General features: G+C 36.8%; 1 protein-coding gene across 7 annotated transcripts in view; it reads right to left on the minus strand.

The window, feature by feature from the left end:
• The window catches only part of Rala (RAS like proto-oncogene A), an 81,287-nt gene extending 68,650 nt beyond the window's left edge, over positions 1-12,637 (minus strand). For 3 of the 7 annotated variants that reach the window (XR_013435051.1, XR_013435053.1, XR_013435052.1), the window contains exon 1: positions 11,971-12,637. The gene's annotated coding sequence lies outside the window, so the exon portion shown is untranslated. The remainder of the gene's footprint in view (positions 1-11,970) is intronic. The other 4 variants (XM_078039841.1, XM_078039843.1, XM_078039842.1 and 1 more) reach the window with 2 other exon arrangements.
• Between the last annotated feature and the right edge of the window lie 13,242 nt (positions 12,638-25,879).

Below are 25,879 nucleotides of genomic sequence, written 5' to 3' on the forward strand. Positions count from 1 at the left end.
AGAGTGTGACTGCCAGCTTCCATTATCTGAATAAATGTATACGTTATACAACTCTCACAATTCTGTCACTATATATGCTGTTTAATTAGTGCTCAAAAATGTTTTATACTAAGTGCTGTTCCAGATAATAAGGAAGAAGTCAGAAGATAATACATCTTAGTTCAAACAAGGACAGATTTTTAAATGTAAGCATCCAAAAATGAAGATTTCCATATGATCACCGTAATTATTTAGAATGGCTAGGGCTGGAGATGTAGCTCAGTGGTAAAGCGCTTGTCTAGCGCGTGATGTTTCAATACCGGCACCACAAAAGAATGGCTAATGGTTGGATAGTTTTGAGATTTAAGGAAAGGGTATGAAGAAAATGGGAGTTTCTCACCCCAAAATATGTCTCTGACATAAAAATTATTTCAGAGCTAAAGACAACTGAGAGGTAGCAAACCAAAGAATAACACTCTCTATCTTCCCTGTTTCTGAATCCTAAGGACAGGACATAAATTCTCCTTTACTGGAGACAACTCTAACTCCACCAGGGGAATCTGCAAACAAGTCTTACTCCAATTGTTTCCTTCCATACGTTTATCTTCTTACGGATTCCTGCCCTTGGAAGCCTAAAAACCCTTTCTAAGTCCTGTCATTTCTCCACAAATTTATTGTTCTTTGTTGAAGATTCTATAAGCCAGAGTTCTAAGCCACTGCTTTGAGCTGTTTTCATTGGAGTTTCTCCCATATGATATGCACTGTGTTTAGTTTTAGGGGTCTGCACCAATGAGAAAAAGTAAAATAGGTAGAAGTGATCTGTAGTTCCACAGGGGAAAGAATATACTAGATGATGTTTTAAGATCTGTTCCTTCTCTGAGAAATGTGTTATTCAGACAATCCAAGACCAGAAATGATAATTTTTGTATTAATTTTCATGCTGAAAATAAATTCTGAGGGTACTATATGGAAGAGATGCAAGATCCAAAGTTATTTGATCAGCTATATAAGCAAATACCATTTGCTTATAAATATATCCATTAAGGGCTTACATAAGAAATTCTTAGGTGAAATTTTTTTTTCCTTTTTGAGCAGGAAAATCATAACTACATCAATATCACCATTACCATTGCTGTACATATCAAACACCCAGTGTAATGAAAAGGAACTGGGAACTATTCTTACTTTTTAAAACATCACTTCAAAGATGAATCATGTAACATATGGACACTAACAGAGCCTGAGAATCCAAGTTAAGTGAATGCAGAGGGGAAGCAAACTAATTATAAAAAATTGATTTCAGCAATCTGTAGAAATGTAGAAACTCCAAGACAGTTGGATATAACCCCCACTCAGAAAGCTAAAGAAAATTACATAAAACAATGTCCATAAAAAGTGTGAATAGGGGCAGTCACAATTATCAAGTTGCTGTTATTGTTCTCAATGTAGGCGCCCTTACCTCCCTGGGAGGTAAAAAAAGGTATGTCGAATACTTTACCTAAAACCAAGTATCGCATGTGTTTTTTTATATAAGAAAACAGTGCTTCTAGTAAAGTCCAATTTAAAGTCAAAATTAATGAGATAACAAACATGATTTAAAAAAATTATTCCAGATATCAACCTTCTATTTATTACTTTGGGCTCAATCTCCTAAAAGTGAGAAAAAAGATGAATATCCTAAGGAAGTAGACATAATTCATAGATGTAACCAAAATAAGACTGTTGAGTAGAGGTCAATAAATTGTCCCATCTAGAAGAACACCCATCCCACCTATACCTCTTGGCCTATAAAAAGATTAAATGAGATGATGTATACAAAAGCAGTGCTAAGTTTTTTCCATTTTAAAAAAATATAGTCACATTCTATACTAGGTTATACACAGTTTGATGAAACTTACATCATTTTTGGTTATTCTGGTTATAATTGGTGCTCCTCAATTTTATAATAAACATTATGCTAATAATTCACTTAAAGACACTGTCAGTGTTCATTACAAATAATTCCCCCTCATTACCTTTAGACATTTTGTTTTATTACTCGATAGGCCACAATTTCTAACAATGTATTTACAACAATATAAAGTATTAACAGTCTGAAACACATTAAATGCCAACAGAAAACAAGTCTTGTTAATGAACCAAAAGCAAAGTTCACCTAGAAGTTGAAATGAAGTTACATTTATAGTTTCTGTAATAAAGAAAGTATTCTTGGCACTGGCTCACACTAAACTATCTAAGAAGAAAAAGACACAATATACTAAAATATAAACTATTTTGGACACACAGATCAGCCAAGACAAAGTGACCTAGACGCTGACAGAAATCATACCCACTAACATCACTACAATAAAAAGGATGGACAATTATAAAGTGTTGGTGAAGATGTGAAAAAAGTGGGAACACTCATTCACTGTTGGTTTTTCCATATTTTCACCAAATGATACAGTTGCTTTGGCAGTTTCTCCAAATGTGAAACATAGAATTATCATATGACCCAGCAATTCTACTCCTAGATATATATGCAAGAGAAATAAAAATATGTCCATGAAAAGTCATATACATCAATGTTCATGCAACATTATTCAATATAAGAAACACCCAAATGTCCAGAGATTGATGACTGGATAAACAAAATATAGCATATTCACACAATGGAACATAATTCAGTCATTTAAAAAAAATGGAGTACTGAAGCCAGGCATGCTGGCACATTCCTATAATGCATCAGCTCAGGAGACTGAGGCAGGAGGATTGCAAGTTCAAAGCCAGCCTGAACAATTCAGCAAATTAGTGAGACCCTAAAAGACACGTGGGCATGTGGCTTAGTGGTTAAGTGCCCCTGGGTTCAATCCTTGGTACCAAATAAATAAATATATAAATATGGAGTATTCATACATGCTACAACATGGATAAACCTTAAAAATACTATGCTGAACAAAGTAGCCAGACAGAAAAGACCACATATTGTATGACTCCATTTATGAAATCTTAAAATGTCCAGAGTATGCAAATCTGATAGGAAGTAGATTACTAGTTGGTTTAGGCAGAAAAAAGTCCGGAGTGATGGCTAATGAGCATGGCTTTCTTCTTGGTTGAGAAATGAACATATTCAGGAATTAGAGGTAATGGTTGTGCAACTTGTAACTATATCAAAAACCACTTTTAAAAGGTGAATTTTACAGTATATGAACTATATTTCAATAAATCTGTTATTGAACAAATCAGCCTCTTCACTGGAAAAAGAAAAAAAAAGACAATTCACAGAAAAAGAAAAACAATACAAAAAAAAAAAAGGACTGAATAAAAAGTCTGAACAGTTGTTACCAGATAAATATAAGCTTTAAAACAATGACAAGACTGGGTTTTAAGAATTGAACCAAAGCAAAGGATAAGGAGAGATAAATGGAGCAAATGATCAAGTTTTATTTTATTCTTAGCAAGAAAGATACCACAAGCAGCAAATAATAATAAATGAAGTAACAGGCAAAGAGAATAATCTTAGCTGTAGTACTAGACAGGAGAAATAAGGAGACCTTGGAGACTAAAGGGGTAGTGGGAAAGTTAACCAATTAGCCAAGAATTTAAGTGAAAAGGGCTGGTGTCTCAGAAACCTAAGTCATCAGAGGATGGAGGTATTCCTTCACGGACTACATGTCTGAGGCAGAAAGATGAGAAAAGCCAGATTTCCCTCAGACTAAAAATGCAAGGGAGAGGAAGGAAATAAGACAAAAAAGAGGAAACAAAAGATCACTCTCCAAGCCCTGCCACTGGCATGGTAGCATGTACCAGAAGATAAGACTGTCATCTATCTCTCTAAGGTAGGAAGTCCCTACACACCAACCCAACTACAAATTTCATGCCAGTGAGACAGCAAGTCTCAAAGAGAAAAAGGCTATATGGATCATAGGAAAGATGGGGATAGAGTGCTGCCCACAGACCAGAGGGGCTCACTTGAGTGAGAGCTCATACACCTGAGGGGAAGAAGAGATAACTACACCACCTGCTAGCACTCCTGCGGCAGGAAGACAAGAGGTCACACACAGATAGGGGAAGTTCTAGGAAGGAGCTCTTTAACTTAAGGCCAAAAAAATTAATAAATGTTCTACTACCCAGCACTCCTGGGAGAGGAGATTCAGAATGACAGACAACAGGATATAGACTGGGAGTTAATGTACAGACCTACATAATCTTACAATTATAAGAATCTTCAGAAAATAAGCAACTTTAACTTTCTGGATGAATTTGATGGCAATGAAATTAAAACATTCTCCAGAACTTAGTAGACTGAGCACTGGTGTGTGTCCACCATTGCCAGTTAAATGGAATGTGTGCAAGCTGTAGAGTCAACACCTGATTTCACACTAACACAGCATTCCAGCCAGAGAAAAGAGTTCCGCATACACAAATTCTGGAGTAAGAACAGCCTTAAAGCTTGATGACCCAGGCTCTACAATCTTGTCCATAACCACCCCATAGCCATGCATTCTGAACCATCCCCTCTGGGTAAGTTCATCTAACAGTAAACCTGCTTTGCCATATGCCCTAGAGACCCAAGAACAGAACCACTACAAAGTGAGCCTAATTCATCTGCAAAGTTCAGAGCTTAAAGGAGAACCCCTACATTTCTATAGCTGTAGCCTAAAAGAGAAAAAGAAATTACTTTGTGGCATTCATGATTAGCTGAGCAGAAATGACAAGTCCAGAAGAAGCAAGAAGAAAACTCAAGATTGTGGTATGCACTATGAAATGACAGAACAGTCTTTACCTAGCTTTACCAGTAAGGCAGGAGAATCAAAATTTTGAGGGTAGCTTGGGCAACTAAGTGAGTCCCTGTCTCAAAATAAAAAATGAAAAGAACTGGGGATATAGCTCAGTGGTAGAGTTTCCCCGAGTTCAATTCCCAGTTCTGCAAAAAAGGAAGAGAGAGACAGATAGACAGACACACACAGACAGTGAAGGACTACAACCTGTGAAAGGCATATCCATAGTTAAAATTAATATCCAGATACAAATGTATGCATGTGTATTCCAAGAGAAGAAGATGCAATGAAGGAATCAGCATCTCTATTAAAGACATTGTTACACTACTACTTAACACAATTCTGGAAATACCAGTCAATATAATTAGATAAGATAAACATTGAAAAGGAAGAGGGGAAAAACCCTTTATTTATAGATGAAATGATAGTATACCTGGAAAGCCTAAGAAAAGCAATGATAAAAGTAACTTAAGAATTTGGTAAGGCAGTAGCAAAACATGCAAAAATCAATATTTATATACATGAATAATAACCATTTAAAAGTTTTAATTGATAAGAAAACTTTGAAATAGCAACAAAAAAAATACTTAGGAATAAGCTAAACAAGAAATAGTCAACAGGGTATGTTGGCATATGCCTGTAATCCCAGCTACTAGGGAGGCTGAAGCAAGAGGATCACAAGTTTGAGGATAGCCTTGGCAATAAATAAAAAGGGATTGGGATGTGGCTCAATGGTAGAGTGCTCCTGGATTCAATCCCCAGTACTGAGGAAGGTGGGGGGCAGGGGGTGTTTAAAACTTATATGAAGAAACTGTAAGTCTTTCCTCAAAGACACAAAAGTAGAATTAAGAAAATAAAGACAAGGCTTGTTCTAGGTTAAGACTCTCAACACTATCTTGATGTCAATTCTAAGTTAAATCTTGAAGGTTGATGCAATCCCAATAAAAATAGCAATGAGGTTTTTTTTGTTTGTTTTTGTATTTTGTTTCTTAAATAGAGTTAAGACAACTGGAAGCTAAAGGTCATATGGAAATAAAGAGGAGACAGGAAAATACTGAAGAGGAGGTACCATAATGGGGGAATACCTGTACCAGGCAACATACTACAATAAAACTACTAAGCTTCTATGTACTAAAACATTCTACAACACTTCTATGATTAGAACAATATAATACTGCTTCATGAATGGTCAGACAATCCAACAGAATAAAATACACCCAACTACATACAATATGTGACAAATGGGGCACAGATTATTTTTTAAAAATTAATGGCATTGGGCCGGGGATGTGGCTCAAGCGGTAGCGCGCTTGCCTGGCATGCGTGTGGCCCGGGTTCAATCCTCAGCACCACATACAAACAAAGATGTTGTGTCCGCGGAAAACTAAAAAATAAATGTTAAAAAAATTCTCTCTCTCTCTCTCTCTCTCTCTCTCTCTCTCTCTCTTTAAAAAAAATCACTAATAAATAATTTTAAAAAATTAATGGCATTGACAACCAATTGGAAAATGATAAATTAGATCCATTCCTCACACCACACATAGAAATATACACCAAATGGAACTAATGTGAAAAATGGAGCTACATGAGTATTAGAAGAGAGCATGTGTGGATTACTCTATGACCTGAAGTTAGGAAAAGATTTTCTAACTATGACTGAACTCCAGATGTAGTAAATTTAAGGTTAACATATTTGACTATGCAAAATATACTTTTACATGATATAAAACAACAAAAGCAATGCCAAAAGATGACTGGGCAAAACAAAATTTACAACATAAGCCAAAGTTAAATAGCTAATATTCTTGTTATGGTTTAAATGTGAGGTGTCCCCCAAAAGTTCATGTGTAAGAAATGCAAGAAAGTTCAGAGATGAAATGGTCTGGTTATGAAAGATTTAACCTAATCAGTGTATATTAATCCCCTGACAGGGATTAACTGGTGGTGACTGTAAGCAGGCAGGGTGTGGCTAAAGGTGGTATGTCATTGGGGGTATCCCTTTGGGGTTTGTATTTTGTCCCTGGTGAGAAAGAGTAGTCTCTCTGCTTCCTGATTGTCCTGTTCTGAGCTGCTTTCCTCAGTCATGCCCTTCTGCTCTGATGCCCTGCTCACCTTGGACCCAGAGCAACTGAGTCAGCTATCTAGGACTGAAACTTCTTAAACCAGGTTTTTTAGGTCACAGTGGCAAAAAAGATGAAACAATTCTTTAATTCTTTTAAGCCAAGAGGGTAAAAAAGACCAAAATATCATATAGAAGGTGGGCAAATACCCTACACAACATTAATATTATAATAATCCTTAAGCATATGAATGCTTAATTCATTTGTAATAAGAAAAATACAAATGAAAACTGCACTTAGATAACATTTCTTACCTACTAGACTGGCAAAAATTCAAAAACTGACTATACTCTTTTGGTGAGGGTCTGGGTAACAGGCACTCATATACTACTGGCAGGAATGCAAAACAGTATAACCCCACAGAGAGAAGTATTTGGCAATATCTAACAAACTGATATGCATTTATCCTGAAGATTTGCTTCCAACAATACAAAGATATACATATGCAAAACTTTCAATTCTAAAAATCATTATAATTTAGTACAATATTGGAAATTACTTAAATGTCCAAGTAGGACACTGAAAAAAAAAAATCATGGTATACACAATGGACTACTATGTGATATCTATAATGAAAGTTACTTTGGTTTATGTGTATTATTTTCTCAAACAGTTATTAAGTTGTTAGGCAATAAATACTCATTAAGTTATCTGGGCCTAACCATTCAATAAATTAAACTGTTAGTGTTTCTTTCTTTTCTTTTGCCCCCCACCTCCCATTTTAGGGATTGAACCCAGAGGCACTCTATTACTGAGCTACATCCCTAGCCCTTTTTAATTTTTATTTTTATTTTAAGACAGGGTCTTGCCAAATTGCTTAAGGTCTTGCTAAATTGCCTAGGCTAGCCTTGAATTAGCAATCCTCCTGCCTAAGCCTCCTAAATCACTGGGATTACAGGCATGTGTGCCCGGTGGGAATTTTTGATAAAGGCCTGTGAGAGCCTTTAAGAGAGAAGTTGTGTCTGTGTAGTTATGAGATTATTATGAACTGAGGTCAACAAAATTTACAGTATGCTAAAGAAGGTACATGCCAGCACACAACAGAAGCAAGAAGCCCAGTCTCAAAGTTGTTTTTAATTGTCTTCTGTTTTGCTTAGTTTGTTTGTGGGATGGGGTCCAGATAAAGGAAATTAATCAAAATACAAATTTTGGAGAGGTGTAATCTAACTGGAGTCTGAAGAACTAGCAGGAGTATAATAGACTGGGGGAATGAATGACTTTCAGGAAAAGAAAATAAGAGAATAAGTAAACACTAGCTCTCCAGGAGCTCAGCATTGCTAGAACTGAATATCATGGAAGGGGAGGAGGCTAGAGAGCTAGTCTGGTAAGGAGTACAACTGGAAGGTTTTGTATACATGATTGAGGATAAAAGGACTTTTATTAATAGGCAAACAAGAAGCCACAAAAGAATTTTAAGCAAGAAAGTGCCATGATTATTCTAACCAAGTGCACAAAAAGAGATTAGAAGGTAGTCAATCACAGGCTAGAAGATAGCTGCAGTAATCTAGAATAAATCTAGACAGGGTGACTATACTAAAGCATTTGCCAGTCAGTGCGGCAACCTTCATTTTCAATGGATTACTATGCTAGCTAATGGATTGCATAAAAAGTCAGATTCTGTTGCGTAGATGGCCACAATTACAATCTTTGTGGAAACTGGTGATCTTTGCTCCATCTTAAGAATGCATCTAGGAGTCAAAAGTCATTTCATAATCTTGTTGAGTTTTGATGTTCAAAATGGCATTGTCAAACCCTGATACTTGGTTTCAAAAGTGAGTTTAGCAATTGAAATTGGATCCCAGACATTGAATTTATGTGTGATAAATATTTCGTCTACTGCATCTAATATAGGACACTAGTTGTGAAAGTCTTTGAGAGAAGTGTCATAATATTTTATGGAAGCTTACTTTTCTTGATGTGTACAGGCTATTCTCTTGACTTTGAGGAAATAAGCATTTGCCTTCACGTATAATTAAATCAAAGTCTCAAAGTTGTTGTAAAATTTACTCTACAGCTTTTAAAAACTCAGTTTTTATTAAAAAAATATGTATATATATATATATATATATATATATATATATGAAAACCAAATCTTTTTGAATGCAATAAAGGTAGTAAAAAGGTGTCTAAGAAAAAAAAATAGCTGTTACTTATGGGAGCTAGGTAATAAACAAGATTTTTTTACTTAGAGCTTTATCTTCTTTTTTTAAACCAAAAAATGAACATATACTTCAAATTAACTCCATTTGACAATGCATTTATTTTAAAAATACTAGGATTGAAAAGAGTGAAGAGAATTCCACTAGCACTGAATAACCATTAGACACTTAAAACAACTCTAAAACCCTTAGGCCTCCATACTAATCTCAAAGAGAAAATAACTTATAGTCTCAAATGATAAAAAACAGACTTAGCGCACCTCTCTTCTGCCCCCCCCCCTTAATCATTCTTCCTTCTGTCTCATAACTTCTCCCCATCTCCACTAGTGGAAGAAAGAACCAGAAAACAATATGATGTCAAGGAAATGTCACAACAAACAGGTGTATGGTTCTCTCCTCAAACAAGAACTGTTCAGATACATCAGAGGAAATAAGCAGTAATCAAAAACCAGAGCTGAGTTCCTAATACTCTATCAGAACACCAAGAAGAACAATGCCTAGATATTTTTCATCATGGCACACAAACTGTACATGTGGGTATAATAACACTGTATTTATAGGTATACTGGAGACAGAGAACTGTTATTATCAAGAGGGTTGTTGAATTAAAGAAGGAAAATCTAAACTCCAAAAAGTGGTAATGCTGCTGAGATAAGAAATTGCAGGCCTCTCTCTCTGTATTGTGAGAATTAAAACATTTTATAAAACAACAAAATTATTACCCATCTCTCCCTCTCTCTTTAAAAATCACAATCTTTTCCCTAATAATATTCACAGCTTTTATTCCAGTATTTTACAAGTGATTTTCCTTGTCACTCATTTACAAAAGGACACAAGTGCAACACTGATAGGCCCACACATAAAAAGTGATACTGGTACATTCCCTCATGTTCTGTAGAAACTAAGCTTGGAAAACCAGTGGAAGACCATCAACAGATACTTGGAGAGGAAAGACAGTGGCACCTGGATCCTATTTGGATCTCCCTGAAGTAAAAATAATCCATCTGTAGGAAAAAAAAATCTTCCCTCATAAATGATAGACAAGATTCTTTCCTATAATTATCGTGGTGTTTTTTTTTCCCTGAAAGCCACACCAAAAAAAAAAAAAAATGCTGTAATGAAGTACTGCTTCAAAATAAATGATACAGATGACTGCACACTCAGCAAATACTAGAGAACAGCATCTGGATCTCAGAGCAGAAATGTGAAAGTGGCTATTGGTAAATCATATCAAGGTCATATCAGGATGTCAGAGGATTTCACATATCCATGGGAAGAATGAGCCACTATAAGCAATTTTGTGATGCATAACAGTTTCCAAACAATATTAACTCTCGATTTCCTCTCTTTGATTAAAACAGAGTATGGATATTGACTCCACATATAAATTAATAGCCTACTGCCAGGAAATCTCTTCCTGCTAACCTGGATAGGCCCAAGCAGTAAGCATTTAACACTACTAGAATACAAGTTATATTGCCCAATCAAAATCCCCCAAATATAACTGAACCTTTCAGGAAAGGATTGAGTATTGAAAGGCAAAGAATTCTTTCTGAATTGTTCTTGAATGAAGAATATACTGACAAAGCAAAATCTGTATGTACCAAAAACCTGAAATGAACAAAAGAAAACAAAAAAATCCTAATCTAACAAAATAAATGACATCTGGAAGGTAACTGTGAGATCACCTAGGCATTCAATCACTCAGTGCAGAAATGTGTGAAAATCTTTGGTGTTCTAGGCACACTGCATGGAAACACAGTGATGAGTAAGACATGGCTCCTGCCCTGAAAAATTCAAGGTCTAAAAACAACATTTTAAGAGTCACTGAGAGTCATTTCATAATAACTTACTGAGACAAAAACATAAGCTAATAAGATACATTTAAATACATTAAAAGACAAAAGTTAAAAGGAATGCTTTCCATCATGAAGAGTTTACTAATGAAATTTTTAATCCAATTTTTGGAACATAAAGTTGTAATTTATTTCCAGGAAAGTAATAACTTATGACATGTGTTTTAGAAAGGTTTTTCCAGACACACATCAAACTATGTGTAAATTAGGTGCTTTTCAGTTTGACAGGTAGGGCGTGGCACTGGAATTCTCACACAGCTTCAATGACACTTGGATGAGCTCTCACAGGTCTGGACATTCAGGTTTCCAAGCAAAGGCCAGTTAACTCTCTAATTCCCCCTAAACCCTGAAACAACACTACCACCTCTGAGCGCTGTCACCCCCGCCCACTCTCTCTCACACACAGACCTAGGCAAAAGCACACAAATCTCATCTTCCACTTCTGGAAATCTTTCAGGAACGATGCACATAAGGAACATCCCTCACCCAAAATGCCTACATTCTTTTCCTCCTTTTAGAGTCTAGGTTATCCTAATATAGATAGGCTACAGCTGTGCAACACCCCGAGGCCAGCTATTCCGTTCAGAAAGGAGCATCTAACGACTTCAGTCTAAAAAAACCATTCCTTCATCTGGCACAAAACCCTGGCCGAGATGCTTTAAAAACAACTGCTCTAGTACGGACAAGGAGTGGAAAGAAAGGGAAGGAGAAAAGAGGTGGAGTGAGGTGCGGGGACTGCGGCGGCGGCGATGAGTCCTCTCAGGTCGCGGGCACCGCCCGGGAGGGGACCTCAGCCACGGACCAGAGATGCGGGGTGACCTTCCGAAGAGGCCAACTCTGAGCCGCTTCCCGGCTCAAGGGACCTCGCCACAGCCTTCTAGTCTCAGGGGCGCACACGACAAGCACATCCGTGAACGCGGCGTCCGGGATTCCAGCCGGAGCTCGCCCCGCACTCGTCCCAGAGCAGAACACAGATGAGCAATCTCGGCAGCGGAACGCTACGCCTGGGCCTCAGCCCTCCGCCGCCGGACACACCCCCGCCGCCGCCGCGGCGGCCCCAGCCCCACCCGGGGCGGCCCGGGCGGGCATCGCTCACCTGCACCGCGAGCCGGTCCGCCGCCCTGCTGGTTCCCGAAGCCGCGGGTGCGCTAGCCCCTCTGGCTGGAGGGTACTCGGCCCTTGTTGTCTGGGAAGCTCCACGCTGGGAGCGGCAGAAGGAAGAGTCGGGCGAGCGGCGGCAGAGCCCGGGCGGCTGGTGGAGGAGGAGGACTCCGGCGCTCCGCTCTGGGGAGATCCACCCTCCTCCTGGCCGCTCTGCAGCAGCAGCCGCAGATCACTTCCGGGGCGCTGGGGAGCGGGGCGGAGCCGGAGTGGGAGCGACTTCCTGTCCGCGGGCGCAGAGGAGGGTAATCGCTGTCCAGGGACGAAGAACAATGGCACGGAGGGTTCAGGCTAGCTTGCCTCCGCCCTCTGCTTGCTGAGGGCGGTCTGGCTTTCTTTGGGGCGGCTCCGCCCTCGGATCTCTGCGCCCGACGAGGTGAAGTCACCTCCCGGGGGTCCGGGAGTGGCCGCGGCCCTCGCGGAGTTCCCGGATCTCGGCGCCGAGATGTCCTTGTCTCTTTTCTGGGGACCAGGAAGAGGTTCTCGGGAAGAGTAGGGGAGAAGGAGGCCGCCATCTTGCTTCTTGGGGGCAGCCCCTTCTCTCCAGGCTTATTAGGGTAGAGGCTGCTGTGTTCTGTGGCCGACATTTTCCAGAGTGAATCCAGGGACTTTCCTTGTCGCAGGCCGACTTCTAGGAGGTGGGTTAGTCATCTGCGGTGGAAGGAGGATCTCGGTGGCTGCCATGGGGGCCTCATATTTAACTGCTGACCTCTAGAAAACTGACCTCCGCGAAGGGTCTGTGATTCCTTTCAAACTGGGCTTGGGTCCTCTTCGACACTTTAAGTGTGGTGTCAGTAGGCTGTGAGATACTCCTGTGGCTTCTCGACAGCAACTTAGTATCTTAAGTTAGAAGTTTCACCAAATCGGTTGAAATTTACGTTCTTCCACAGGTTCGAAATAGATCTTTAGATGCCCAACAGATCTTATCTGTTGACTTTATTTGTTCTCCTATCCCTTCTCTCTCCCCTCCAAATTTAGTAATAACTATATGCATGGCATTTACCCATTCAAGGAATGCCTAGTTAAGTGGGCATGACAGACATGAAAGCAAATAATGATGTTTGGAACTGTGGTATATCAAGGTATATAGAGGAGAGAACCTACTAACTCTAACTTAAACTTTTAAAGATAAATAGGCAGTTTTCCAGCATAAATAGAGGAGATAGCAAATCTTAATAAAAGACATGCAGCACAGGGTCAAATAATTGGGGAGGCTGAGTGACAAGCCCCAATGTTCAAGCGTGGGTCGCTGAAAAAGAAGCAGACAAGCCAAATCATGAATCTTTTTTTTTAATATATCCTTGTGACACAATGCGGGAGGAATGACCCTGGAAAGATTTACAATTTAAGTTATTCTTTTATTGGTGTAGGGTAAACAGAGAGTCTCTAGACCAGAATAGGGACCCTGTGACTGGTGATCAACATCCAAAGGAGATGGAGTCCTAAAATATGTAGGAGATCATATCAGTTGATTGCTGTGAGCAGCTAGAGGTTGAGAATGGAAGTGGCAAGGAAAATAACATTGTTTTGCTCTCATGGAAGGGCAGGATAATGGTGTATTTCACCAAATGAGATAAGGATGAGTTGCAGGGACACTTTTCTTTTTTTGCATAAAATGAAAAATGAGTTCAGTTTTGGACTTTGTGAGTTTGAAGTAAGACCTGGGGTTTTCTAGTGGTGGTTACTATATGGGTTTAGAGCTCTGGGGAGGAGGTTGGTTGAAGCTAGAAACACTACAGGCTTATATTATTACCACATTCAAGCAGACTGCAGTCTCACTTCATTGAGCACAGTTTCAAAACCACTCCCCCATTCCCTGTCTTGTCTTGGGAAAATTTATGAAATACTCTATTTAAAAAAACAAAAAATCCCCATGTGGTGATACATATCCATCCAATGCTTAGACCATTAATCTGTGCTTAATGGCCTAAGAACCATAAACGATCAGGTGTACCAGAAACTGAATATGACAGTGCTAACTAGTATAGCATCATAAACTCATAAGGTGAAATATTGTCTATGTTGATGTTTTAATAAAAACATTTTAAATCTACTGGGCACAATGCTACTGGTCTGTAATCCCAGCTGTTTGGGAGGCTGGGGAAGGAGGATTGTAAATTTGAAGCTATCTTGGGCAACTTAGCAAGACCCCATCTAAAAATAAAATAAAAAGGGCTGGGGATATAGCTCAATGGTAGAGTGCTTATGCAGGGCCCCTACATTCATCTCAAGTATTTTAAAAAAAAATAAATTTTAAATAGTTGACAATAGCTTAAACTAGCCACAGACCAAGGGTTGAGGATGATGGCTGCACCAATATCTGCTGAAGGGAAGAACTAGAAGGAGGATGACTTCAAGAGTGAGCAATAGGAACACTATGAAAGACAACCTCGAATTTATTAGTCTGTCTCAGCTGCTTCTTGGTTGTTCATAGCTATGCTAACCTAGCATAATGCAGTCAGAAATAGAATAGTTCATTTTGAGTGGAGGCTTCTGAAAGTTTCAAGTAAGGAAGGCACTATAAATAATAGCTATAGCAGCAAACCAAAGACTATTAGTTTTGAATTATATATTCCTGTAAAGCAGTATTTTCCAACATACCAAGTAAGAAATCCATTCAGTTACTTTTAGTTCTTAGATGATTTAAATACATTATTCTCAATTTTCCTAAAAGAAAAATACATTTAGGTATATTAAACAACTATATAGGCTGGGGTTGTGGCTCAGTCGTAGAGCGCTTGTTTCACATGTGTGAGACACTGGGTTTGATTCTCAGCACCACATATAAATAAAATGAATAAAATAAAGGTCCATCGGCAACTAAAAATATATATTTAAAAAAACAATGATACAATAGATAATATACTGAACTAAAAATCAGAACAATTAACTTGAGTCCTTTTTTATTAGTTGTTCACCTTATGACCCTAGCTAAAGCATTTAACCTTTCTATGCCCTAGTTTCTCTGACTATAAAATAAAGATAATAACAGCTTTCCACCAATCTGCCTCTCAGAGATATTATAAGAAGTAACAATGCTATAAGAGTTCTTTGAGGTACTTAGATGAAAGCAGAAGTATAAGTACATGTTAACAATTGGCATAAATAACAATAGAACTCATGAACATTTCTAAATTTGCTGCCTAGGCAACTCCAAAGAACATGATAAATCCGGATTTATAATAGGCTTAGAATTCTTGTGAATTTACTTATTATTATTTATGATCAAACCTTAGTAACACATATATTTGTCAAAGCAAAAAAACGAGAATTTTTACTAACCACAGTTACTGTGTTCACTGCTACTCACAGCTCATATATGCCTTGGGAAAAAACATGGTATGTATGGTGGTTTTGTCAGAATCAGGTTTCAGAGTTAATGATTAATCTGTAACATTACTCATGCTTCTATAGAATAAAATTGAAATGCAGGTATATGTTTATTTGAAACATTGAGATGAATGTACCTGTGAACCTTTCATCATTTGCATCACTGGCTGATGAGAAATATATAGTGAAATATATAGTCCTGTGTGATGTTGTCCAGTGTCCATCCTGAAAGTAGATGACATTTTCTTTTTCTTTTCATTTTTTTTAGTAGATTGGTGGCTTCAGGTTTTCTTTTTTGAAAGATGTATGTATATATGTATATGTACATATACATGTATGTATATATGTATATTTATTTATATAAATATGATGTATGCATATTTATTTTTATATACAGGATTACCATATGCCACTTCATGAAAATATTATATGAAAGTACATTACCTGTAAATCTAGTAACAATAACAATAGCCTCATAGATTTATTTCGGGCCAGATAAGGTCCCCCAAAGTTGTTGGTTAATAGTAATTTGTCACCACTGGTGAAAAAAGTTATAGTACATGTTCAATTATTAGAATTTTGAACACTATCTGTAAGACCCATGTTGCCTCAGCTTTGTGTTATTTATTTTGTTTTCACAACCGTTCCATATTTTCACTCATCTGTTATTACCTCTTTACTATTTTGTACTTTTTACCATGGTCTTCAGATAACAGTTCTACCAAAACATAATATAGGCATTTCTGGCTAATTATTGTTGATTACTTATATAATCTCTAAAATTCAGTCAAACAATATTTTGTAATCTTAAAGTACAATTCTTATATGTAAGGCTGTGGTTACCAGCCTTTGTTTTATTTGTCTTTGTATGTCTCATGGTATGAGACTTCGTACTCCAAAAATATTTTTAGGAATGAATAAAAAGTATATTGTGATATTTAGCTGAATAAAAAAATAATAGAGCTATAAATCACCTTAGACACTTTTAGGGGCATGTAGGAGGATATGTGTATGAATTTTATACACATTCATGTTTTGTTTTATACTTTTAAGTTGGTGGGACAATTGAGAAATGAAGGAATGAGAATTAATTTTCTGTTTATTGAATATTTACTGTATTTCAGACACTGTACCAACCATCTTACAAAAGAATGAATGACTATTTAGGTCCCATAAATTTGGTTTGAATCTTGAGAGTCACAGGAAATAGTATTAATACTAATAAGTAGGACATTTGAACAAATCCTATTAATTCTGTCTTTTTTATACTTATACTCTATTTTATTATAATAATTGAAAAATGTAATCAAACAATTTTTGAAATATACCTATCTCTTCATCCCTTATTCTTTTTATGATACAAGGCTATCATTCAATCTCTATTTTGGATCTTGACTGCTCTTGTCTATTTGGGGTTCTTGCTACATCAGTTATTCTCTTTCTGCTGTCAGCTTCTCACCTTAACTGGTTTCTTGCTATTAGCATTCTCATAAGTTTAATAAGAATTTTAAATGTTTAAAATGTCTTCCTTATGCATAACCTCCCTCTAGCTTCTTTTCAAATCCTCATTCTTTGTTGTAAAAGAAACTTTCTGAGAGAATTTTCTATGCTTGCTATTTCTACTTTCTCAATTCTACCTTACTCTTAAACCTTTTATAATCAGGCTTTTACCCCAACACTGCTCTGAAACTATACTTGATAAAGTCACCAACATCATCCCTATTATAAGATGCTTCTTAGTTCTTAATGTCTTAACAGTATTTGAAGCTGCTTATTGTTCTTTGCTTTTTTGAAACAATCTCTTGTTTTCTGTAATACCATACTTCACTGTTTATTTTCTTTCACTATCCTTTGATGTTTCTGCTAAGCTTGAAACTTTCATATTAGATTCCCTACCTAAAATTTCTTGTGTGTTTTATAGGTGTTAAGCTCAAACTCAATATATCTAATTGAACTGATAATATCCAAGTGCCCAAAGCCAAAGAATCTGTTTGCTTTGACTTGTTCCTTTATTCTGCAATATCCACTCAATTATCATGCACTATTAAAATTTCCTCCTTATTATAGCTTAAAATCATCTATCCCATTCCATTTCTACTGCCACTTCCTTAATCCAAGCTGCTATTACCTCCTTACTGTTATTACTATAGATTAGATTCAGTGGGTTCAGTCTTTTCCTGCTCTAAAACCAACCTTAGTAGTACAACCATTGTGGTTCAGAACACAGATACTATCTTTTAACTCCTCCACTTATGTTCCTTTAATACTTCCATCAATCTCAGGAAAGCCTGGAATTGTTTGTCCTCCTTTATTCACCATGGAGAGAAGAACTTCATCTGTTTTGTGTACTGTTATTCTCCTTATATTGGTTCAGTATTGATTGTTGGATGAATGAACCTTGGGAAAATATTATAAAGATAAGTTCCCTCTCTCTTAATTAAAAGGTAAGCTGGGTCATACTGCAGTGATAGAAAACTTCAAAATCTGAGTCACTTAACATCACAAAAGCTTATTGCTTGCTAGGCTAAATGTACAGTTTACATAATTAGGAGGCAGCTGTTGGAGGCACCAATCACTGTAGACAGAAAACCTGACAAATTTTATGATGTAAGATTTAAAGTGACATATTTCTACTCATAATTTGTTGACAAAGCAAATCACATGTTATGCTTATTCAAAGTGGGTAACCAAACCACATGCCCGGATGGAGAGGGAAATATGAACATTTGTGTGTAGCACAATGATAACATGTTTTTTCCCCTGTTTGGGTTGCATATGACATAAATCCAGCTTAAAATAATTCAAGGAATGATAAGGGAAACATCCTTATCAGTGATGAGGGAGGGGCCTGGGCATGTAGCTTAGCAGTAGAGCACTTGCCTAGCATGCATAAAGCTTTGGATTTTATCCCCAGCACTGCAAAACAAACTAATGATAATAATGAGGGTGGGTGTGATCCACACACCATAATCCCTGCCACTCAGGAGGCTAAGAGGGTCACAGATTCAAGGTGCCTCAGCAAATTAGCAATATCCTGTCTTCAAAAGGTCTGGGTTCAATCCCTAATACTTCAGGGGTGAAAAGGTTTGAGGGGGGTGGAATGATGGAATAGATCATAAAATTGAAAAAATTAAAACACTGACATTGAAGGAGTGCATCTGGTTTCCATTGATAATTGCTTCCAGGACTCTATGAATCTTTTCTTACTATTCTTCCAGTTTCCTCTGTCCATATGCCCATTGGTACCTTCCATTTTTTACCTGATGGTTCCCACCATGCCAGAGAAGGCTAAATGTTGCTGCCCCCTCCTCCCTGTATCCTTAGCAGATCCTGAGTCACGACTCTGAGTGTTTTTTATGAGTCATGTGTCCCTTTGGACCAGCCATCTGACCAGGAGACAGTTATAGAGCACAAATATATGAGAACTGCCATGTACTCATCAAAAATGGAGAACTTCACGGTTAATTTTATGTGTCATCTTGGCTAAATTATATAGCCAGTTACTTAATCAGACCCTGTTTTAATCATCTTTTTCACTGCTATTAGTAAAAGACCTGACCAGAACAATTTTAGAGAGGGAAAAGTTTATTTGAGGCTCATGGTTTCGGAGGTTTCAGTCTATAGACAATAGGTCCATTCCTCGGGGCTCAAGGTGAGGCAAGACATCATGGTGTAAAAGTGTGGCAGAGGGAAGCAGTTCACCTGGTAATCCATAAACAAAGAAAGACTCCACTTGCCAGATACAAATATATATAACTCCAAAGCCATGAGTCCCACCTCCTCCAGCCACATCCTGCCTACCTTCAATTAGCACTCAATTCCATCAGGTGATTGATTAATTCATTGATTGGGTTAAGGCTCTCACAACCCAATCATTTCTCCTCTGAATCCTCTTGGAGTGTCTCACCTGAGCTTTTGGGGGGACACCTCATATCCAAACATAACAGACCCTAATCTAGATGTTTCTATGCAGGGATTTTGCACAGTGACTAACACCTAAAAAAAAAATACAATTAGTTGACTTTAAGGTGATTACCTCAGCCTAGGTGCCTTGATGAATGGATAATAAAAATGGATACATACACACAAATGGCATATTATTCAGCCATAAAAAGAATGAACGCATCATTTGCAGGAAAACATGGAACTGGAGATCATGTTAAGAGAAATTTGGAAGACACAAATACAGGTATCACATGTTTTCTCATGTGGAATCTAGGGGGAAAGAGGCATGAAAGTAAGGAGAGAGAGAAGAGGAATGGGATAGAGGAATGAGGATGGGAGGGTAAGAGAAGGTAAAGGGGAGTGGATATGATCAAAGTATGTTATTTACATGTATCAGTATATCATGATGAAACTTTATTATTTTATAAAATTAAAATGTGCCAATGGGAGAAAAAAGAAGAAAAGGAGATTATCCTCCATGGTGTGGCTAGACCTACTCTCTAATCGGCTGGAGGGATTATGAGCAAAAGCAGGTTTCCTGGAGAAGAAATTCTGCCTCAAGATTGTAGTGTCACCTGGGTGTGGTGGTGTGTGCCTATAATCCTAGTGTCTTGGGAACCTGAGATAGGAGGGTTGTGAATTTAAACTTAGCGAGGCCCTAAGCAACTCAGAGAGACCCTGTCTCTAAATAAAAAAATACAAAAAAGGCCTGAGATGTGGCTTAGTGGTTAAGTGCCCCTGAGTTCAATCCCTGGTACCAAAAAACAGATTGCAGTGTCATCTTGGAATACAACTGAGTTTCAGCCTGCCCTATGGATCTATGCATTTTGGATTTGCCAGTTGCTACAATGGATCTCTGAATTTTGGATTTGCCAGTTGCTACAAACATATAAACCAATTCATTGTGTGTGTGTGTGTGTGTGTGTGTGTGTGTGTGTGTGTGTGTGTCTATTTGGTTTTGTTTCCCTGGGAAACCTCAACTGATAAAGGGATCATTCCAGGATGTGATAGATTCTCTGAATTGGGAGCCAGGTAGCTGCACCAATAGTTATAAGTGACAGTAAATGATACACAGAAGAATGAAAAAGAAAAAAAAGGGAGGAATAATGAAAAGTACATGTGATGAATAATATTAGAATGTGGCTATGCATTGACTTGTGAGTAGTTTTAAGTTACCTAACCTTGTCCTAATGCATAATAAGGAATCACCATAGAAGTTCAAGCATATATTAAAATTGTCATTCCTTTGTCATTCAGATTAAGTAATTCCTTCACTTCCAATTACTCTGTCACAGAAGGTTTCTATAATTTCATGTCTTAGCATGTTTTATTTTTTCTTATCTAACATTCTTTCACTAGTGTTTTTATCTTCTAAATAAATATATTAGTTTCTTATTGCTACTGTAACAAATTAGCACAAATTTAGTGGCTCAACACAAAAACAAATATATTATTTTATAGCTCTAGAAGTCAGAAGTATAAAACAGGTTGGTGTTTCCTCTAGGGGAGAATCTATTCTTTGCCTCTTCCAGGTTCCAGAAGCTGCAGATATTCCTTACCTGGCTTTCTATCTTCAAAGCCAGCAATCTCATCAGTGTTATTTTGCTTTTGTCATCCCACTTCTTCTATGACTCAACCTCTTACCTCCTTTTTATAAGGACTATTGTGATTGCATTGGGTTTACCAGATGATCTAGAAGTGTTTCCCCTTCTAGGATCATTAATCACAACTGCCAAATCATTTTTCCTTGTGAAATAACATTCATAGGTTTGTTATTAGGACATGAACATCTTCAGGTGGGGGTGTTATTCAGACAACTGCAATAAATAATTTTTAAACCAATATGTAAGTTTAAAAAAATCAAATAATATTGAGAGTCCCTTTCTCCAAGGCAAGTATTTTTAGCTTTGTGTGTGTATATGCTGGGGATTGAACACAGGGCCCAGGATTGTTCTTCCACTGAACCATATCCCTAGACCTTTTTATTCTTTATTTTTGAGACAGTTTTGCTAAGTTGCCAAGACTGTCCTTGAACTTGTGATCTTCTATATCAGCATACCTAGTCAGTGGGATTACAGGTATGTGACAGTGTGCCCAGTTAGCTTTTTATATCTTCATCTTTCTCAACAATGGGCTAACACTGTCATTCTTTTTTTAAAATCAATTTTAGAAATTATCTGTTGACTTCTTATTTTAATAGACAATTTTGTAGATGAAGATTTGGCATCCAACTTTCCCCATAAATTTTTTTTGTCCTGGGGATTGAACCCACAGGTACTTTACCACTGAGCTACATCCCAGCCCTTTTTAATTTTTATTTTGAGAAAGGTCTAGCAAAGTTGTTTAGGGCCTTGCTAAATTGCTGAGGCTGGCCTTGAACTTAAATCCTCCTGCCTAAACCTCCCAAGTCCCTGGGATTGTAGGCGTGCACCACCACACCTGGCTTCCCTATCATTTTTTTATAAGCCAATAATCAATGTTCGTATCATTATGATGGTGTAAATGTTTTTTTACTGCATTATCAAATAGAAAAGAATGATTTCATTTCCTTTTCTAAAGACATGACTTTGCATATTTGTCTTGTTTCATTTATATACATAATTTATATATACAATTATCTATTTCTACCTAGATTTCCTTAATGTTTTCTAAACATTTCATTGTATTATCCATTAAGTCTCCTTTTTCCTGGGGGTCAGTCCTCCTGATTTCTGTCCTAGTGATTCTCTAGGTCTACAGAAGAGGTCTTATCCTGTAGTTTGCATTAAAAGGGGAGACAGTGAGTAGAAAAGTGTTTAACCAAGATGCAAAGAAAAGACTACCAGCTCCAATTTTAAATCAAATTAAAGCAAGCTTGTAATTCGGACCAGCTGAGACTGCCTCTCCCCAAATCCTTGGGTTGGAAGACAGTATGCCAGCTCTCTAGGAGAGCACAAAAAAGTTGCAAAAGGGGAGTGTCTTGAGAATTTACAGATAACAGGATTTTGACAAGCAAAATACAAAGGCAGGTAGTAGATTAATGGTCTAAATGGTTCAACACTTAGGGAGTAAATTTAGATCCCAACGTCAGAATTTATGAGGCAACACTAAGGTTCCAGAGAGGGTTGTTATCTAGTCAGGGAAAACCAGGCATGGGTGAGTTCAAGGCACAGGCAGGCATTCCAGGCAAGTTTAGAAATCACAGTAATTTATAGTAAAGCAGAAATTAACTTTTCATGATTTTGTGACAAGATGGCTCCCAATCTTAAAATGGAACTAGGTTCATCAAAAAGGTGATGAAAACTTTTTTGAGAGTTATATTTCTGATTTGTTGGACTCACTATTGTCTAAATGTTCTATGGTGATAGGAAAGATTTTTAAAAATCTGACTGAAATCTTTATGCTTATAAAACAGGCCTGACTTTGGTATAAAATAGATCTTGCCTCAGTATTTCTAACAACCAAGTAAGATGCAGAGAGAACATTGTTTTTTTAAAATTAAATATATTATAATTTGTTCAGTTACAAGCCCATAGTCTTTTGCATAATGAATTAAAAAATTGTTAAAAGCAATTGTTTATACTTTAAATCTGAATGCCTTCAGAAGACTTGGCTTGATACTGAAATTCCAGAAAATGTAAAATTTTAATCATACCAGAATCATGTATAAATAAAATGTTAGATAGCATTAGCCTTTTTCCTGACTTTCCACTAACAAGAAATCAGTACAAGAAGTAAGTCATTCTATAAATATTTGTTGAATAGTTCTTATGGTCTGGATACCAAGTGTCCTGAGGGTTCTTATGTTTACCATTTTTCTTCCTCTCTTTGTTTTCTATCTTTCTGTGTTTTTTTTTTTTTTTGCATGCTAGATAGGTAAGCACTCTACCAACTTCACCATATCCCCAGCCCTGTGCTGAATATTTTATAGGCATTCAAGAAAGTATTGACCATTGAAAGATTTTAGAATTATAGGTAAATATAGCTTTGTTTCTAAGCCAATTTTTAAAAATTGCATGTTTTTATATCCACATGACAATGGCACCTCTGTTGATTTTAAAGTTATTCAGTAGTTCTTGTAGTTAAATTAATTTTGCTGATAGAACTAAAAAAATCAAGGGAAGGTGATTATCTGCTAGGATCTTTGGATTTGGCCTGATGGCTATTAAGGATTTCAGTAGAAATGGAATCAGTGCAGAGGAAAAGCAAAAAAACAAATAAAACATATGCATTAGTTATGTATTACTTTTGTGATAAGTTACCATAAACTTAATGGTCTAAAACAACACAAATTATTATCTTACTATTCTTTAGATTGGAAGTTCAACGTGTATCTTCCTGGGCTAAAATCCTAGAAGCTGCCCAACATTCTTGGCTCCTGGCCCCTTTCCTTCACTGGGCTAACATACCAGGTCAAGTTCATATGTGTTACCATTTCACTGGCTCTCACTTCCAATTCTATATTCTACTTTTAAGAATTATGTTAGGCCCAAATGTGTAATCTAGGATACTTTTCTATTTTAAAGCCAGTCAATTATCAAATCTTACTTCCTTCTGCAACCTTAATTTCCCTTTGCTATTTAAGGATTATTATATAGGCAACTTTATAATATTATTATGTCTACCACAACAAACTAAGGAGAGAAACCAGACAATCCTAAAAAGGGGGGAAATTATGGCATTAAGTAAACACCATAATTTGGAGTAGCAAATGTAATAAAGAACCATTCAAGAGAGGATAGCCTCTCTTGGTAATTCTTAATATTTTCATAGAATTATGAGACTGAGAAGAACTTGGATATGCTGTGTAATTATTTTGTTAGAAAGCAAAACATCAAAGCTAATTTATATTTGTAAAAAAATTTCAGAAAAGAATAAAAATTTTATCACTTATCTCTTGAAAGATTTGAACTTAAAATTATGACAGAAGGCAAATTTATGCAAATAATTCTGAAATGAGAAAGTGTATTTTTCTTAAATTCAATGCAATTACGGAAAAGGATTATATTTTGCAGTCATATAATTTGATGATTTTTGGATTGTAAATTGTTTAAGTTAATTATAAATAACTTCTTATGACTATAATGCTCTCTTGGATTTGTGTTTTAGTGCTATTTTGCTATTATGTCTGGGATTTTCTAATTTGCCCCTAAACTTAGGTAGAAAATACTAAGCACATCCTCATGTGTATACATAAATATAGCAAATTGGATGATGTTTTCTATAGCCCACCATCCACCTAATTCCACTTCCGTGCTCAGCAAAAATCTACTCAGGATGGAGTAGATTTATGCAGCATAGAAGAACAATTTCACTTTTTCCTTTTGTTCCTAATGGGAGCCAGGGACTCATCATTGTCAAAAGGAATGAGATTAGAATTTTCTATTCCTTTTATGTTTGCATGATGTTTCCCAATGTTAAATTAAAAACTTAACTACAGTGCATATTTAATACATCAACATTCTTTTGCCAAAAATTTATTAAATGAAATTTGAAGTCTAAATCCCAAATAGCTCTATTTTAAAATGATCATTTAAAAATACAATCTACATCTCCTTTCCCTATTTCTACTTTTGATTTTTTTCACTTTTAATTTTAATTTGTTATGTATGACAACGGAATGCATTACAATTCATATTACATATAGAGCACAATTTTTCATATCTCTGGTTGTACACAAAATAGAGTCACACCTCTGTGTCTTCATACATGTACTTGGGGTAATGATGTCCATCTCATTCCACCATCTTTCCTACCTCTGTGACTCCTCATTTCCCTCCCTTCCCTTTTCCCCTTTGCCCTATCTAGAGTTCATCTAATCTTTCTGTGCCCCACCACCAACACATTATGAATCAGCATCCTTAAATCAGAGAAAACATTTGGCATTTGATTTTTTTGGAATTGGCTTATTTCACTTAGCATTATATTCTTCAACTCCATCTATTTACCTCCAAATGCCATGATTTTATTCTCTTTTGATGCTGAGTAATATTCCATTGTGTATATATACTACATTTTCTTTATCCATTCATCTACTGAAGGACATCTAGGTTGGTTCCACAGTTTAGCCATTGTGAATTGTGCTGCTATGAATTTGATATGGCTGTGACCATGTAGTATATTGTTTTTAAGACCTTTGGGTATAAGCCAAGGCGTGGCATAGCTGGGTCAAATGGTGGTTTGGTTCCCAGTTTTTCAAGGATTCTCCATACTGCTTTCCACATTGGCTGCACCAATTTGCAGTCCCATCAGCAATGTGTGAGTGTACCTTTTCCCCCACATTCTTGCCAACACTTATTGTTGTTTGTATTCTAAATAGCTTCCATTCTGACTGGCGTGATATGAAATCTTAGAGTACTTTTGATTTGCATTGCTGGAGATGTTGAATACTTTTCATATATTTGTTGATTGATTGTATATCATCTTCTGAGAAGTGTCTGTTCTGTTCCTTAGCCCATTTATGGATTGAGTTATTTGGTTTTTTGGTGTTAAGATTTTTTAGTTCTTTAGAGATTAGTGCTCTATCTGATGTGCAGGTGGTAAGAATTTGCTCCCATTCTGTGAGCTCTTTATTCACCTCACTGATTCTT

This window comes from Ictidomys tridecemlineatus, chromosome 2, assembly GCF_052094955.1.
Source record: "Ictidomys tridecemlineatus isolate mIctTri1 chromosome 2, mIctTri1.hap1, whole genome shotgun sequence".
Lineage (NCBI taxonomy): Eukaryota > Metazoa > Chordata > Mammalia > Rodentia > Sciuridae > Ictidomys > Ictidomys tridecemlineatus.